Source organism: Monodelphis domestica, chromosome 7 (genome assembly GCF_027887165.1).
Source record: "Monodelphis domestica isolate mMonDom1 chromosome 7, mMonDom1.pri, whole genome shotgun sequence".
In the NCBI taxonomy this organism is placed as follows: domain Eukaryota; kingdom Metazoa; phylum Chordata; class Mammalia; order Didelphimorphia; family Didelphidae; genus Monodelphis; species Monodelphis domestica.
The window spans coordinates 170,917,923-170,931,403 of record NC_077233.1 but is presented as its reverse complement, the minus strand read 5'-3'; the positions used below and the strand labels follow the sequence as shown (position 1 = coordinate 170,931,403).

General features: G+C 41.7%; 1 protein-coding gene across 12 annotated transcripts in view; it reads right to left on the bottom strand.

The window, feature by feature from the left end:
- The window catches only part of RUSC2 (RUN and SH3 domain containing 2), a 103,664-nt gene that overhangs the window by 20,826 nt on the left and 69,357 nt on the right, over positions 1-13,481 (bottom strand). For 2 of the 12 annotated variants that reach the window (XM_001378299.5, XM_056806049.1), the window contains exon 1: positions 9,339-9,590. The exons of 8 other annotated variants lie outside the window; for them this stretch is intronic. The gene's annotated coding sequence lies outside the window, so the exon portion shown is untranslated. Of the gene's footprint in view, positions 1-3,353; positions 3,952-9,338; positions 9,591-13,481 lie in introns of those variants that run through there. 2 more of the 12 variants (XM_056806048.1, XM_056806052.1) reach the window with 1 other exon arrangement.

The following is a 13,481-nucleotide window of genomic DNA, read 5'->3' as shown; positions in this document are numbered from 1 at the left end:
TGCCTGATGACTTTTTTTCACATCCCCCACCTTTCTGCCCAGTGGCCCAGTGGGAGCACCCAGGGAGATAAGGTGGGTAGCTCACAGGTGGCAGAGTTGGAGGGGAGCAGAGCTCTTGAGTCATTCCTTCCCTCTCTCTACACTTGCTGAGTACATTCCTCACTTCACCCACCTCTCTGCCCAGCAGCCCAGTGGAAGCCCTTCCTCCTTTCCCCTGTGTGGGGTAATCCGAACACTCAGGTGGGAGGGGTATGGCACTAGGTCTGAGGGGGAGGCTGGCATCCCATCTCTAACAGGTTCACCATCACTGTTCTAGGCAGACCTAGATTCAGTTTTACATGCTTTTTGACAATTAAGGCAAACTTAGAAGATTGACTTCTCCCAAGTTTCAATCTATAATAGATCTTTTTAATATTCATTGACCAGGAAACATTCCCAGTCTTCTGCTAATTGTTCCAAAAAGAAAGAAAATATTCTAATCTGCATTCAACAACAAATATTATTGGCTTTAATAGGGAATCAAATATCTATAGAAGAGTTTATAATAGTAACCTCAAAATTAGAACTGTTATATCTTAAGCACCATGTCTGAGTACATGTTGCGTATTTGTTTGCCTACCTCATATTTCTTTAAATCCTTACCTTCCACCTTGGAGTCAATACAATTGGTTCCAAATCAGAAGAACAGTAAGGGCTAGACAATGGAGTTAAGTGACTTGCCCAGGCTCACACAGCTGGGAAGTATCTGAGGTTAGATTTGAACCTAGGACCTCCTGTCTCTAAGCCTGGCTCTCAATCCACTGAACCACCTAGCTACCTCCTGTGTATTTGTCTTTCAACATTTCTTTTTCAGTCTTCAGGATTTAATGTGGGTTCTCTTTTGAGAAAATGAAACACAGATATTTTAAATATTTCAATATGATTTGTTTTCTTTGTAATGGCATGTATTTTATTTTATACATTTAAAATTATGACAAGGACTTCATAAGGATTTCATCAGGCTGCCCACGTGGTTCATGATACAGATAGTCAAGAAGGTTTATTCTAGGTTTCTTGGTCATTGAGGGCAGCTCAATGATGCTATGGATGGGGTGCTGGTCTTAGAATTTGGAAGACTTGGCTTTTAATCCCCTCTCAGAGCCCTACTTGGCTGTGGAATGCAGGTAAATCACTTAATCTCTCTTAGCTTCAGTTCCCTCTTAAGTAAAATGGGGGAAACAATAGCACCTACTTACCAGGGTTGTAGAGAGGATCAAAAGGAATAATATATTTCAAGCACTTCTGCCAACCTTAAAGGATAAATGCTAACTATTATTGCTGGTTTCATGTTCTACTCTGGCTGAAAGTCCATCTTTACTGATCCCCTAATGCCAGTGATGTGACATCTCTGAACTCCTAGTCCCTACCTACTCAAATAGAGACTAACTCAATTTGCTGTTCTCTCATTCTTCTCTTCCTTCCCTTGTTACTTCTATTTTCTCATCTTCTACTCCAGGATGCTTTTCTCACCATTTTTCTATTCTGTCATTTGCTAAGTTCTTACCATTTGCCTTAAACTTGGTACTAAATATCAGTTCCAAGGTAGAAGAGTGGCAAGAGCTAGGCAGGTGGGGTTAAGGCAGGTGACTTGTCCAGGGGTCACAGCAAAGGAAGTGTCTGAGACCAGATTGGAGTTCTATCCATTGAACCATTTAACTGTCCCTGTTGAAGACTTGAAGCCATGTTGCATTTTCAGCGCTATAAGCATAAGTAGAGTATTTTGCTTTTTGTCTATGAGAATTATAGAGAGCTAAAATTTCTCTACCCAGGCTCTAAACCTCAAATTCCTGGCTTATTGTAGTATTAAATTAAAAACAGAATCCATGATTCCAGGAAAAACTCTATTTCAGGATCTCTCTATGGGGGTCTCAATTCTGGTAAGAGGTTTGATGTATTATTGCCTTGAGTTTTTTGGAGGGTTCTTCCTGTAGAGTGGAAAGAGAAGAGAGGCTAGTCTGGCCTGAAGAAGTTTGCTAAATGGTTGTGTCTCTGAGCCAGGTAATGAAGTGGCTGTTTCCCTTAAAGCCTGGATCAGAACTGAGATAGACAAGGTGCTTGTTGGAGCCAAGACTGATAGATGCAAAGCTAGAAGGTCTCCCTGCAGATTATCTAGCAAATTCAAATGGAACACAGATGTTTAACACACAAACCAGTACATGTTCACATGCAGATCCCTTTCTCCCTCCCTTCCTCCTGGACTACTTCTGGCAATCTGCTCTCCCATGTCTGGGTCTTTGTTGGTGACTTGAGTTCATTTCAAATTTTCTTTACTCATTTTGATCTCATCCCACTAATCTTCTTCTCTACTCAATCAAACCCCTATACACTTCATCCTAGATCTGTTTTCTCCACACTGAGAAAGAGGGGAGGGAAATGGAACTATCACTGTCCCTGAAAGATATAACCACTATATCCTACCTCCCCCCCTCCCCCCGACACATGGCACTTCCCAATTGCCCAGGATACAATGCCAAGTTCCCTCTTTTCTTCTGCTGTTATCAGGAGCTTGGTACCCAGGACTTATGACTCCTGCCTAGGCTTGGGTTTGGGGAATAAAATCTCTTCCCAATTTCCCCTCCTTTGGAAAAATTGTTCTCTAATTCAGTCTATCTTAAACCCTGGTCCTGATATCAATTCTGCTAACTGATCCCTCCACTTCTTAATCTTCTAACCCTCCCTGAAAGTTTGATGACATCCTTAGCAATAAACTATAAGTTAAATTATTTTTTTTCTAACCAGAGATTCAATGAATCTGGCTGGATGAATTTAAAATACTCTTTTTTTTTTTTTTAAACAAACTCAATAGTTGTTATCATGGAGTTACATAATCTTAAGAATTAGACGAGGTCTTAAAAAGCAGAACCAGGAGAACATTATTCACAGAGACTGATACACTGTGGTACAATTGAATGTAATGGACTTCTCTACTAGTAGCAATGCAATGATCCAGAACAATTTGGAGGGACTTATGAGAAAGAATGCTAATCACATTTAGAGGAAGAATTGTGGGAGTAGAAACAGAAGAAAAACAACTGCTTGATCACATGGGTCAATGGGGATATGAATGGGGATGTAGACTTTAAATGATCACCCTAGTGCAAATATTAGTAATATGGGTCTCAGCAAATGGGTCTTGATCAACAATACATGTAAAACCCAGTGGAATTATGCATCGGCTATGGGAGGGGGGTGGGGGAACAGGAGGGAAAGAACATGATTCTTGTAACCATGGAAAACTATTCTAAATCAACTAATTAAATAAAAATTTCCAAAAAATAAAAACTGAAAAAAAAAGTTTATTACAATATCCTTACCAATGTCAGCAACTGGGACAGCATGGAAAGAACACTGGATTCATTGTCAGATGACCTGGGTTTGAGTATTAGCTCTGCCTTTGTGACCATGGCTGTCATATGATTTTTCTGAGGCTCAATTTCCTCATCTATGAAATGAGGAGATTGGATAACAGGACCTCTAAGGTTACTTTCAGCTGTAAATATATAACTCTATGAATATTTTGTCTAACATTCCTGACAGGTAATCACCCAGTCTTAACTTTGACCCAGAATTCACTAATTCTCAAGACAGGCCATCCTATTGTTGGGCAGCTCTACTTACTGTAATTTTATTCAGGTAACAATTTTGCTGAGCACAGACTACATGTAAAGTAGTATGATGGGCATCAAATAGCAAATAATAAAATACAAACGCAGACTGAACATCTTTAAACTGCCATGTAATCAAAAAGATTCTTGAATGGGTGAGAATGATCCTGGAATTGTAGATAGAACCAATAAGTTTGATCCAAGGAGCTCATGAATGAATCCCAAAACTGGCATGGGAATATTCTGGTTCCAAGGGCTCTATTCACTTCTGGGGTGATAAGAGAACAAATGCTGTAGTGGGGGGCTCCTGTCCTATGGGGAGATAAAGGAGAGAAATATAGGTAAAATAAATTAGGAGGGGTAACTACCATCTAGTCTATAGGGGTATAAATTAATTTTATATATATTTCTAATATATAGTCAGGCAATAGTCAGGCAACTATTTGACTAAAATTTATTAAGTGTCTAAATTCTGGAAACACAGTCTTGAAGTCTGAGTGGCAAGGGTAGGAGAAAGAAAAGAGGAAGCAGATGCCAAAGCCAGGAATTCAGTTATGGTGGCAGGAGCAGAAGGGGGAAAGTTAATTAAGGATTGGATGTGGCATTAATCTGAATTTAGGTTGGCCAAAATGCTCAGGGACTACAAACATACAGGAAATGTAGTTTTTTGAGATGGAACTAAGTAATCTGGTAATTCTAGAAAGGCAAGGTTCCCTGAATTCACTGCATAAAAAATAACCAGAAGAATTATACTTGAAGAGTTATAAAACTGTGTATACGTTTTGACCCAGCAATATCACGAATAGGTTTATTTTCCAAAGTTATCAAGGAAAAGAAACTATATGTTTAAAAATATTTATAGTAGCTCTCTTTGTGGTGGCAAAGAACTGGAACCTGAAAGGATGCCCACCAATTAGGGAATGGTTAAACAAGTTGTGGCATGATTGTGATGGAATATACAACTATACTGTAAGAAATGGCAAATCGGTTAGTTTTGTAAAACATGGAAAGACTTGTATGAAATTATGAAGAGCAAAACAAAGCAGAACATTTTATATATAGCAGCAGAAATAGTCTTTTTAGAATGAATTGGACTTGGACTATGTCTACCACCAGAGAAATGACTAATAAATAGAAATAAGACCTAATTTTATATGAATTTGTCAAATAATGCCTCCTCTAATGGGGGAGGGGAGGAAAGAGGAAGTTAAATGAGTATCTTAATATTTTAAATGTTACAACCAAATACATTTTTGAAAAAAGGTCTTTTAAAGAAATTCAGCTAAACAGCCACCATTGTTTCTTTCTTCTTACCATGAGCTATCAGATACTGCCAAACTCCCTTTATAACATTAGAATCCTCTCAATAAAGGTTTAGATCAATTGCCCCTCAAAGTCACCCCTCTTCCCACCTAGAATCAGGGCAGGCCTGGAGAATATAAGTCCTGGGTTCAAATTTGACCCCAGACACTTCCTAGCTGTGTGACTGAGCAAGTCACTTCCCAATTACCTAGCCCCTATGTAGATACTTAGTATTTAGTCTAAGACAGACGATAATGTTATAAAACAAAAGAAGTAACTATCAAGGAGATTGACAGGGATTAGCAAATCTAAGAACCTGGGCTGAAGACTTTGCTAGTGGCAGCAGTAGTGGGATATCAACCCCTAGTCTAAAGCTACCAGAAGGACAGTGGACTTTGTAAAGAATAGAGATGGAGCCTTTACATAATCTTCAAATACTCAAAGCCAACTATTATGTAACAAAAAAATTTACCTCCAACCTCATATCACTCAATATTCAATTTTTTTTCCATCTTGGTCATCTTCCTCCTCTAGCTTCATCAATGTTCTTTCCTAAGTTCAGCTGTCCATTAGTTTGAACTTGGCTCACATAGAGCTTGTGGTCCCCTAAATTCCTAGCCGCCCCCCCCCCCCCCCCCCCCGTCACTACTATAAAAACCTGGACTTTTCCCTTTCCCAATCTGAAGCTCTAGGGCCATGGATGCCTTGAGAAGGGAGTCTTTCCATTAGTGGCCATATTGAAATCACCTTACTAGTATTTGGTTCAGATTTCAGGGATTGTTCCTTTATTCTTATAATTAGCCCTAGGCTTCAAGGAAGAGTATTCCTGTGAATATTCAAATAAGATATTTGTAAAAAGCACTTAGCAAAGGACTGACATGGCTTGGCAGATAGAAGAGCAAGGCTTGGAGATGCGAGGTTCTAGGTTCAAATCTGGCCTCAGACACTTCCTAGCTGTGTGACCCCAGACCCTTACTGCTCTTCTGTCCTAGAACAGATTCTTAGTATTGATTCCAAGAAGGTAAGGGTTGAAGAAAAAACCCTAGCACTTAGCACAGTGACTGGCACATAATGGTGCTATATACATGTTTATTTCCTTCTTCCCTGTGCCTTCATTTAACCCACGGTCAATCAGTCAAGCTACGCTAAGTACCTTCTATGTCCCCACCCCTGTGCTATGGGGGAAGCAGGAGAAGACATAATCCCTGACTCTGAGGGAAGCGCATACTATGGTTGGGAAGGCAAGACACAGAAGTATGTCACCACTTCTTTGGGTCCTGAGACTATCATGTGGAGAAGTTATGTTCCAGGTTCTGGAAGAAGAGAAAACCATTGGTTCAGGCATTTACACACAGACTTGAATTTAAGATGAAACTCCAATAAAATAAAAAAATGAGAAGCCACTTGGGGCCTCTGTCTTGCCCAGGTAAACGTTATCATCTATGGTAATATCATTTATCATATATGCAAGGCACTGGAAGTGGGCCAAAATAAGAATAATTTCTATATTACCTTAGTAATAAGCACAGTAGCTTTTTACTGATTAGAATAGTTTTCAAATCTATAATCACAATTGTATCCTTAAAACAACCTTCTGGGTTAGGTGCTACAATCTACATTAGGCAGATGAGACCCAGGGAAGGGAAGCCACTTGTTTACGGTTGTACATTTGGTCCTAGAAGAACTAGGACTAGAACCTATGCCTTATTCCCAGCACATGTTCCTTTCATTGGATCAGCTGAATCTAGATGGGAAAATAAAACAGGTATGATATAAACTGCTCTCCTGTAGAGAACATAATAATAACTAAAATTTTATAGAGCCTTAGGGTGTGCAAAGTATTTTACATATCTTAATTATCAAAACAACCTTGTGAGGTAGGTAGTATTATCCCCATTTTACAAATGAGGAAATAAACTCAGGAAGGTGAAGAGTCCCATGGGAGAATTTGAATGGAGGTCTTCCTAACCAGCCCTCTGGTTGCTTCATCAGAGTGCTCAGGATTATGTCTCCTCAATCTCTCTCTCCAACCCTCTATAATTCCCCACCTAGGAACTGTGTGCTCAGAGTTTATTGTTCAATGGCCTCAGCTGTGGCTTCTATATTAAGAAGACTTGGAAGCCATGGGCTGAAACTTTATTTTTTTTAATTAAAAAAAAATTTTTTTAAACCCTTACCTTCTGTCTTAGAATCAATATTAAATATTCGCTTCCAAGGCAGAAGAGCGGTAAGGGCTAGGCAGTGGGGGTTAAGTGACTTGCCCAGGGTCACTCAGCTAGGAAGTGTCTGAGGCCATATTTGAATCTAGGACCTTCCATCTCTAGGCCTGGCTCTCAATTCACTGACCTACCGAGCTGCCTCCTAGGGGCTGAAATTTTATTGAGGGAGAAAAACCACTCCCATATGGTCCCAGGATAAAGGTGGGCTGGGTCAAAGGGGTCATTTGAGAAGTTACCGGAAGCCTAATAATCAATTGTTATTCAGGAAACCTATCCAGCTGAGCACTTTTGGTCAGCTGTTAGCCAGTTTGCTGCTCCCTGACACTAACCTGATGTCATTCCCACCCAGAGTTGCCCTATTTTTCCTTCCTAAGGAGCAGATGGCTCCAGAAAAGGAGAGTGAAATGCCCCAGTCACACATAGCCTTCCTTTTCTTCAGCTCCCAGCATTCTTGGAGTGGGATACCAAAAGAAGGAGACATTTATGAGTTGCTTCCCACATTAGAATGTGAGCATTTTGAGGGTAGGGGCAGTATTTTTTGCCTTCTTTTTTTCCAATCTATGTTTAGTTTAAGCACTGTATCTATCTAGCACCTAGTAAATGCTTAATAAATGCCTGCTCACTCATTAAATAACTTTAACCAAGCTAGCTATTGAATTGTGGGTTCAATCAACATGAGACAACAAGTCTCAACTCCTGAGACCAGGGAGGAAGGATTTTTGGGAAGGTTCTTTCTCCATCCTTGGCTTGCCTTTTTATAGGGAGCTAATGGAGACTCCTGAGTAGTAAGTATGCTACTGACTAGCACAGGGAAAAGATTCCAACTAGGAGGGACCACAACACCCTTCCTAGGGCTTTTCTTCTTCTAGGCCAAAGCTGCAACAAAGGTCTATAAAGTGCTTGCTTCAGATTCCCCATAAGAATATATAAAATACACAAAATAACTGCTATGAAAGTGGAGGGAGGAAGCCTATGCACATTTTTGGTATCACCTGGGATGTAAAATTAACTAGTTAGGGCTGCATCAGGCCCCCTCTCCTTTTTTCTACCTGAGCTGTTTTGTCCTGTTCCCTAGTAAACCCATACATGGGAGCCTCTTTCAGGCTTACTGAAGTCAGACAAACTGAATTTGCTAGAAAAGTGCAGTATTCAGGGAGGAAAAGTCCCACCATATAGCTAGTGCTATCTTTCAGTTAGTCTTTGTGCCTATTAATGGGTCTCTCTCTTGCCCATCTTTCTCAGTTCCTGCACTCTCCTGGGAGAGGTAGAGAATGAAGTAGGGGGCAGGAGCTGGAAAACTGGGTTTGGTCCCAGATTTCAGTGTCCTTGGTCTGAGGGCTCTGGTCTCCAAGGACATACACACTAACATTATATACTAAAGAGTCTCCTGAGCAGGCAGGTGGCAGAGTGAGAGGCCATAGTTGGGGGATGGGAGAAGGATGGAAGAAGGAGGAAGGGGATATATCCTAGTGGAGGTCTGAATGTGATACCAGGGGCCTCTTCAGGTTACTGACTTTCTGGTCAGCTGTTCTAGATATCGTTCCCTCTTCCAACCCATCCCCATCTCTTATTCTCAATCCTGTTGTTGGCTGTCCTGCACACCTTAGAGCATTCTTGGTCAGCACTATGGGGAAAACACTGGTTAGATCTTATACTGAGGGCTTTCTGGTCCCTATCAAATCGGGGGATGATCATCAACATGGTCATCCCATATTGGGGGTACAGACTCAGCCTTCTTCTAGCAGCACTCCCCAACACATACTCCAGCCTTTTGTCTTTGGGTTCCTCTGCCTACCCTACATAGAGTGCGGTAGGATGGAGGGAGCGGCCTGACTCTGAATCAAAACAAATGCTGATGTCTTGGCCAGCAGAATCGAGGGGGGAGGGGCAAACCTTTTACCTTATTGACAGGGTAGCACCAGCAGGAACCCTTTTGACCTGGCTATCCTGGCTGTAGACATGCACATGCTCAAGCGTGCGTGTGTGCACACACACACAGACACACACAGACACACACAGACAGACTATTTATGAATTCTGGTGGCTGTTCTATCTGACCCCATCTTTCCAGCCCTGAGACAGACAAAGCCAGCCTTCAGGATCTAGAGATGCAGGATAAAGAGCCAGGCAACCATCCAAGCCTCCCTGTTCTTCCCTTCCCATCCAGCTGTACCTGTATGTTAGGAGCCTTCAACTAGATCTTTGTGCTCTCTTTCCTGAAGGCTCTGGCCAAGGCTGGCCAGGGGGAATCTGGTTGATTTCCTCAGCTCTATTTTCTGCGCCTTACAACTGCATCTCTGCTCATGGAGAAGGGCTGCGCAATTCCATTTCCAGCTTCCCTGCTGCTATTGATGCTGCCACTGCCGCTGCCGCTGCCACCACCACCGCCGCCGCCGCTGTTGCTGCTGCTGCGGTGACGTGGTTGCTGAGGGAAGGGGGAAAGGGAAGGAACAGGCATGCCCATAGCACAGCCATTCAGCCTCCCGCCCTGTAAGTCCCTATGGGCTTTCAGCCCAGGGAAAGGGGGTGGGAGGAGGAGGAAGGAGGAAGGAGTCAGAGATCCAGGGCAGGCGGAACTGGAAGATGGAGGACTCTTTCTGGGCAACAGAAGAGGAAGCAGGATGGGCTGAGCCAAGCCCTCCTCATTCCTTAGGAAGGCCTTGGGAAAAAAATCTGGGATGGAGAAAGATTTTGAGGTTTCCTCCCTTTCTCTGGGCTCCTCCTTTCAGTTCTTAGCTGGAAATCCCTCCCTTTTCCACCTTTGAAGGGCACCTCATTTCCTCGCCTTGTCCCCTTTCTTTGTTTAATCTTGATGGGTCCAGAATAGGGATGAGATCAGGTGCAGGGGACGGTAGGGAGGATCTGAGAGACGATAATGGACTGATTCTATTCATTGGGAGAGTGTTCACACTGCGCTTCACGAGACCAAGGAACAGGATTCAAATAGTAACACTGCAACCATTCTCTGTAGGTTCCAAGCAGTTCAAGGAACACTAGGGAAGGGTTTCTTTGGAGGAGACAGCTATCTCTTATACAAATGTTTCTGAGAAAACAGCAAATGAGTCCCAAGTTAGGAAATGGAGATCTGTGTCCCTCACCTTAGGAATGGTTCCCTGCCCCAATATGGGGCTCAGTTTCTCAGCTCTGCAGTGGGGTCCCTCATAGCAGCAGAAACTGAGATGTTTCCCCAAATTCAATGTTACATTTGACACTGTAAGGCTAATCTTTATTCCTCCAGCCACCCCAGTTGGGGAAGGGAGTCTTCTTCAATTTAGTCAAAGAACAAAGAGAAAGGTTTGGCAATGATAGTTGAGGGATAGTGTGTTAAGAAAAGGGAGTAACTTCTGAATCACAGGAAGGAGCTCTGTGGGAGGGTGGGTTTTTGGCAGGCAGGCAGAATTCTGTCCTTTCTCCCATAGTTCAAGATCTTCTGTGAATAAAGAGGAAGGGTGGGGTGATCTGGTCTATAGTAGTCATTCAGTCATCTGGGAATCCTGACAATTTTACCCAGAAGAATTATATGTACAGCAAGCAATGCAAATACCATATCTTCTCATTTTCTGTTATTTAACTCTAAGATGCCAACTTCTAAGGCCAAAGGAGGTATTGGGCCTGGTTAATTTTAATGAAGTGGGAGAAGATAGGAAAGAAGAATAGACCCAAAATGCTTTTCTAACAACTTTGACTAGATCTATTTTAGTCACAGTATCATGACATCAAATATTTAGAACTTGAAGAGATCTCAAAGGCCATGTAGTCTAATACATTCATTTTACAGATATGGAAACTGAGATCCAGAGAAATTAAATGGACCTAAGTGTCCAAGGTCAGACAGGTAGCAAGTGACAGAGCTTAGGATTCAAACTCAGGTCTCCAATTCCAAGTCCAGCACTCTTCCCATGGGAAGAGTGATCACCATGATCACCAAGGCCAGGCCATGGGGTCTCACTCAGCCTGCTAAGTCACCAAAAACATTCTCCTTTCTGCCTGAAAGCCTAGGTGAAAAACAACTGAGCATATGGCACAAACTGGAGAAAAATACTGGGGACAAGGGCAGAGATAGGAGGAAACAGCAGGGGAAGAAAGAAGAGCTCTGAGCTCACTCATGATTGTGACAGAAAAGGCAGGCTGAGCCTTCTTTATCCCCTGTGTTTCCACATTCTTCCTATTCCCAGTGGAGACCATGTGCTGAGAAGAAAAAAATCTCCCAAAACTTCTCCTGGTCTGACCTTTGTCCTGTCCTGCCCCCAAGATTATTATCCTATGACCAGTCATAGCATGAGGGAATGAGTAAAGAGGGGTTTTCTCATGAAATGAAACAACCACCAAAGACTCTTCTTGTTTATCCTCTCGGTTATTATTTTCTCTTCAGTGTTTAGGAAGGTGGGGTTCATTATGTGACTATTACCAGGATTCTGTGATCTCAGACTTTCTCCCACTCTGTACTTTAAGGAAAGCTGTAGCTGGAGGGACAGTTAGGTGGTATAGTAAGAAGAGCACTGGGTCTGGAGTCAGGAACAGTTTAGAGCTGGCCTTAGACTATTAGCTTTGTGCCACACACACACACACACACACACACACACACACACACACACACACACACACTGCCCCATCCACCAAAGAAATGCTTCATTCTCATCAACCATCAATCAACCTGGATTGAGTACTTTCTAAACTACTGTGCTCAAAACTGAGAAGTTGCCCCAAAACAAGTAGGACTGAGGATTCCATCCCATAACTAGCCAATGGAGAGGCTAGAGGAATTCAGCATGTTGACTCAGGAATATAGAATTTATTTAGTAATCCTAAAGTTTCTTACACCACTTTTCACTTCACTCTCATGAGACTGGTAGGAGAAGGGATAGAGATGTGCTTAAAGTTTAGAAGGGAGGAAGGCTGAGTTCATGGACCCAACTACTTCAGAAAAAATAATATCCCAGAGTACTGAACAAGAGGTGCCTTTGGTTGTTTTATTTCATGAGTCAGAGAAGACTGAGGTGATAGCTTTGTTCAAGTATTTAAAACTATTATTTGGAAAAGGTAAAAAAAGATTATGTTTACTCTTTTTGGTCTGAGAGGACAGAACCAAAGTCAATCATTGAAAAGCACAAAGTGGTAAAATTTGGCTTGATGTCAAGAAAAACTTCCTTACAATTAGAGCTATCCCTAAGTGCTTTCCTGGGGGTAGTGAAATTTCCCACTTAAGCTGGATGCTTATTTGTTGTGTATGTTATAGTCAGTATTATTTTGGGTGTATAGACTAGCTGAACACTGAGTTTCTAATTCTAAAATTCTGTGATTCAGTAGCATAGGAGTTAGCATTCAGGAATTTATTCCTGATGATATAGGGTAACAGCTCTCAAAATTTTATTGGTTTGGCCCATTTAGCTCTACCACAGACTTTCTACCACACCCACATACAGTTGCCATCACTAAAAAACTCTTTCTGGAGTTTATAAGTAGGATTTATAGGATTTCTGATGCAATACCAGTGAGTGAAATGCATCCTAAGGAGGTTATTAATTTGTCAGAAGCAAAATGTATACATTGTTATATATAAACATCAGCAGTCTTCTAATCTGCTTCCAGTTTTTCTCTATCCTATCCATCTATTATTCACATCACTTCAGGCTACTTCCCTTCACACTGGCTGCCTATTGATTATAGGATCAAATGCCCAAACTTTTCACCCTGGCTTTTAAGGCCCTCTGTAATTTGGCTCGACTTTATCTAACCTTATTTTCCCAGGTCCCCATCATATACCCTTCTGCTCTAGGTAAATCAATCTCTTTGATGTCCCTCACATACCGTTCATTCCCACCTTCTGTGGTTTTATCCATAACATATTTTCTAATCTGGAATGCTCTTCCTATCCTTTTCCCCATCTAAGTTTTACCCCTCATTTCTCCCACCTCCATTATAAAATGTTCCTTGATTATTCCAGTTCATAACAATAAGATGCCTTTTCTCTATTCTACTATAGCATTTGTATTTTAGATCATACAATCGCTCCTTGATCATACAATGCTCTACGTTGTTCTAGAAAGGTTTTGTGTATGTGAAATTCCACAAAATCCTATTCTAAAACTTTATGGTGTGGCAATGACCCTGGGTTCTCAAAAGCTTTGCCAGTACAAAATTTGCTATGACAAAGAGTTAGATATACTCTCGGTAACAGCCTATGTCTGTTTTCTATGGACCAAGCTAGCTAAGTATGGGAAGGCTCATCCCAAATAGGCTAGCCACTTTTAACTATAAGGACAGCCCATGAAAGAAAAAAATACTCAAAATGGTCATCTGGCCCACATAGCCCATT